This window comes from Octopus bimaculoides, chromosome 11 (assembly GCF_001194135.2).
Source record: "Octopus bimaculoides isolate UCB-OBI-ISO-001 chromosome 11, ASM119413v2, whole genome shotgun sequence".
NCBI lineage: Eukaryota > Metazoa > Mollusca > Cephalopoda > Octopoda > Octopodidae > Octopus > Octopus bimaculoides.
This window is the reverse complement of record NC_068991.1, coordinates 52473246-52478862: the sequence shown is the minus strand read 5'-3', so window position 1 is coordinate 52478862 and position 5617 is coordinate 52473246.

The following is a 5617-nucleotide window of genomic DNA, read 5'->3' as shown; positions in this document are numbered from 1 at the left end:
ATATATATATATATATATATATATATATATATATATCAAAGCAAAAATGCTAGTTATAAAATCTCTGTAAGAAATCAACACAGTAGTTGTACTAACAAGTAATATTCGTAGTCACTTCAACATGGCTGTCTGTTTAAATGGACTTTACTGCAATTTTTTGACCCCAAGAGGACATCTCTTCTAGCTGGTCAATGATGCACAGCTGCATCTGATACATTGTGAACAGGAGAGCAAATCCCTACAACCTTCTAATATGTGTGTGTGTGTGTGTGTGTGTGTATGCATATATTTGCACTCATACGTGCACACTTTCATACATAATTCTCTTTAATTATATATATTTTATTGCGTCTCAAAATATAAAATACAATGGGACATGTTGATAAAAAGATTGTCTTGTTTGCTATCAGTCAGTTAGTATATGATGAGAATTCTTGTTATCAGTACACACACACATATGTGTGTATACACTCACACATGTACACACATGTGTACACACATGCAAACACACACACATGCATGCACACACACACACACTCACATATATATGTGTAGGTACGGCTGTGTGGTAAGAAGCTTATAAGGCAGCGAGCTGGCAGAATCACTAGCAAGCCGGGTGAAATGTATAGTGGTATTTCGTCTGGCGTTACGTTCTGAGTTCAAATTCCGCCAAGGTCGACTTTGCCTTTCATCCTTTCGAGGTCTATAAATTAATAACCAGTTACGCACTGAGGTCGATGTAATCGACTTAATCCATTTGTCTGTCCTTGTTTAGCCCCTTGTGGGCAATAAAGAAGTAAGAAGCTTATTTCCCAACTTCATGGCTTCAGATTCAGTCACTCTGTGTAGCCCCTTGGGCAAGTGTCTTCTACTATAGCCTCCATCTTATTTAAGTCTTGTGAATAGTTTTGGTGGACGGAACTTGAAAGAAACCCGTCGTACATATTTATATCTATGTGTGTGTCTTTGTGCCCGTGTTTGTCCCCAGCACCGCTCAGCAACCTGTGCTGGTGTGTTTTTGTCCCCATAACTTAGTGGTTCAGGAAAATAGACCAATAGAATAAGTACCAGGTTTAAAAAAGTACTGGTGTCTATGCATTTGACTAAAAATTCTCCAAGCTGGGGCCCTAGCATGGCCCCGGACTAATGACTGAAACAAATAAGAGATGAAAGGTGTGTATGTATATCATCATCATCATCATTGTTTAACGTCCGCTTTCCATGCTAGCATGGGTTGGACGATTTGACTGAGGACTGGTGAAACCGGATGGCAACACCAGGCTCCAATCTAATTTGGCAGAGTTTCTACAGCTGGATGCCCTTCCTAACGCCAACCACTCAGAGAGTGTAGTGGGTGCTTTTACGTGTCTTTTACGTATATATATCAACACATATGCAATATATACAAATGTATATCTATTGATAGGCACGGTCCCAGGAATTTTTCGAAGGAAGGGTATGCGGTCAGAAGGGAATACAAATCCAGGAGAAAAGGGCATAATATTATTTAGAAGGCTGCACTTCTTTTCTTGAGGGAGGCATGTGCCCTTCAGCCCGACTCCCTTGGGTTCACCCCTGGTTGACTTACCAGAAGTGATAAATTAAAGAACAAATGTAGAATATTCTTTAATACATTGTAACTGAAAAGCCCTGATTTCCAGTACTCTGGATTTTTTTGTTTCCGATCAAAGCTGGTAAACTGATCTCGGTTTTCTTTAGAAATATCCACTGTTTGGATATTTTTTGAAATATGAAATTAAAGTTTGGTGGAAATGCTTATCCTTAAGTTCTTTAGTTTAAAAATATGTGTGAACAACACATGCTTAAACAGTAATACCATTTCATGACTTCTGTTGTATGGAGTTTATGATGTTTATAATAATATTACTATGAGAACCAGAACTGAAATTGAAAGCATCAGCTTGAAGCAGCCATTTTTACATGTATCGTTCACAAATGTTTTTGAATGAAAAAATGTAAGGATAAGTGTTTCCTTCAAATTTCCATTTCGTATTTCAAAAAATATTCAGACATTGAATATTGAACAGAAAACTAGGCTCAGTCAGCAGTTGGTCAGAAACAGGCAACTCTGAGCACAGGAAACTGGAGACTTTCAGTTATAATGTATTATGTGTGTGTGTGTGTACACACACACACACACACACACACATGAATACAATTAAGTTTAAGAACACATTCACATGCATACGTATTCAAATATATTGACACACACTCACAGATTAATATTTAAGTACAAATATTTATGACTTTTCGTTTAGCTTACTAAATTAATTTTATTTCTTCTGTCTGTAAATTGTTTAATTAGGAAGTCATAAATTGGTAAATAGTCATGTAAAACAATTCAGATACTAAAATTCACTTTGTTTACAGTTTATCAAGATTAAAATGGATCTAAGAGTACAACCTCACCATTTGTTGTTTTCTTGTTAAACAGTTTAGTGATAAGAGAAGCAGTTGTGGCTATGGTTGGTTTTAGGGACTGTGTGACTGATGGGAGAATGTTATTGTAAACCAGAAAAGCTGGCTGAAGTACTTCAATGACAGTGGACTTAGCCAAAGGCAACTAAGAGCCAAGAGATGGTATTAAACTGGGCCACAGGTTGTAGTCCATCAATAAGCTGTCTCAAAAGCTTCCACTTATATTTCTTTCTACTTTTTACTATAGGTACAAGGTCAGCAATTTTGGGGGAATGGATAAGTCAGTTACATTGATCCCGGTACTTGACTTAATTCGCAGACTCCAGCACTTATTTTATAGACTCCAAAAGGATGAAAGGCCAAGCTGACCTTGGTGACATTTGAAGTAAGAACATGAACCCAGAAGAAATGCTGTTCAGCATTTTATTTGGCATGTTAATGGTTCTGTCAGGTTGCTGCCTTCCACTTTCCACTTGTATTGGTTTCAAATTTTGGCACAGGGGTGAGTTAATTGATTACGCCAACCTCAGTGCTCAACTGGTACTTATTCTATCGACCCTGAAATGATGAAAGGTAAAGTTGACCTTGGCGGAATTTGAACTCAGAATGTAAAGATAGATGAAATACTACTAAGCATTTTTGCCTGGCATGCTAATGATTCTGCCAGCTCACAGCCTTCCTTCTGTTTATACTGATTTCAAGTTTTGGCACAAAGCCAGCAAGTTCAGAGGAGGGTGTAAGTTGATTACTTTGAACACCAGTGCACAACTGGTACTCATTTTGTTGACCCTGAAAGGATGAAAGGTAAGGTCAACCTCAGTAGAATTTGAACTCAGAATATAAAGACAGATGAAATGCTTCTAAGCATTTTTTGCCGGGCATGCTAATGATTCTGCCAGCTCCTCACCTTACATTTATATTGAAGAGAGATGAATACTGAAGATTAATCTAATGGGAAAGAACTTACAGAAATGAATAATCATTGAGAAAATATGAAATAACCAGAGAGAAAGCTAAGTAATGGCTGATCATTATTGTTTTTATTATAAGTTAGTCAACGGAAGAGCAGTAACCACTTTGTTACAAGGCTGGGTGATGGGGGCACAAACCAGATCAAATGACACTATGAAAGGAGTGGGGTAGGTGTTATATATAAAATAATAAGTAAAAAGTAAACCTAATCGATTAATGTATCAAATACATTAATTAAATTTAATTCCAAAATCAAAAATATTTTGATGTTCTTAATATAGTTTCTTCAAACAATATTGGCTTTTTTTTATTTGTTGATTCTCTACTAAATCATATAAAACTGAATGTGTGTAAAATACTGTGGTCTAACTGTGTAATTTCCCTAGCTATTGTTATATTCAGTCATACACGAGATAATTCATGTAATATGTATGAGAACTTTATTAAGGATTGTTTAAACTCTGATGTAGTTGGAAGGGTTATGTGGAGGAAAGGACACCAAGAGTTACTGCCCTTGGATATACCAAAAGTTAAAAGTGCATACGACCTTTTGTGAATTCTCTGAACAAACTAGTAAGGTTGACGTACATAATGCCTGAACTGAGCAGCTCATACTTTATGTCTGCAGAAAAAACATGAACAGAAAGGTTAACTGGAGGTCTGCTCTGATAGCTTGCAACAGTGAATTCTGTAAGGACCAGTTAATGTTGTTGTTGTTTAGCTCTCAGGTTGTCTTGATAAAACAGCAGACATATTGTGAGAGATATTCCTGCTTTAACTACTCCTTTTCCTTTTAGACATAGTATATGTTGAACTACATTATTCAGTGTATTCTTCTCCTTTCAACCTTGTAGGACATGATTAAGTGAGATTTAGGTTCTATTTCTAACAGGCCAAGTGACCACTCATTGGCTCAAAGACTAGTTCTTAAACCAGGTAATGTGTTAAATCAACCATCCAGATTTATAGGGACAGGTAATTATCAAATATAATTGATTCCAGGAATATAATATGTTTTAAAATAATTTGTGGGAGAATAACGTTTTAAGTGTAAAAGAGTGTTGAGATATTTGAAGGAATTGGATAAATGGCTGAGCAAGAACCTGGTGGATTTCTAGCCAGGACAACCTGTTGTTACATGATTGAAACTAGTATCAAACATTTAGTGTCAATTCTAGCTTGGACCAAGTGTGATGTTTAGCTGCAATTAGGAAGAATTCTTTCATAGTTATTTGGTGCAACTACTTGTATTTTATACGTGAATATGAATGTCCCAGGCTGAGGATCCAAGCTTAGTCTTGATTTTATGGTTTTAGCAAAGTAAAGAAAAATAAATTTTCAGGTGGAGATATTCTTAAGTGCTCCAGTTCACTTGAAGGTTATGTAGTCCTATGTACTGACCATCCATAATAAAACACCTGCAGTAGATGTGAACTCAAAAAAATGTATCCACATGACTGCTTCTTGCAGAAAGTGGATAACGAGCAGCAAGCGTTAAATGGAAGTACCTGCAGGAATTGGTTACAAATTATTGAGATGTAATATTATCTGCTAGCACAAAGTGCTTGAGACAAATGAGTTGTCAATTTTACTCCAAGCCAGGTCAAGAAATAACTGTGAGCATGGAGTATAGCTTATTAGTGAGAACTGGATATTGTGGCAAAAAAATTAGCTGATCACTGTTGTCATTTAATAAATACACAATTACAAAGTTTTATTTCAAATAAATAGTTTTCTTTTACCAAAATCTATATTTAGAACACTGAAAAATTAATAATAATAATAATATTGATGGCTTGCTAAGAAATATCTCAACATGATAAAATGTTTGTTGAGCATTGCAGAGTTGATTGGATTAAAAGCATGGGATTTCTGATAACTGAATGCAAAATCAATGGTAATTCCATGATCAAAGATTGTTGTATGGACCACGGAGGTGTCATGTTGTAATATAGGATTATAAATAGTGAAACTAAAGCAACTGTGAGATATACAGTTGGGGGTATGGTATATGGTATAATAGTCTCCAGTGATGATAATATTTCATTTGAGGAGACATGCAGGGCTGCAAGAAATATTCCATTGTTCTATATTTGCATAACTGGTATCATATCATAACATATGCACTTCTGCTTTTTCACATGTACACAAGCACATTGATAGATGTCCAGACACACATACACACACACACATGCACACACACACA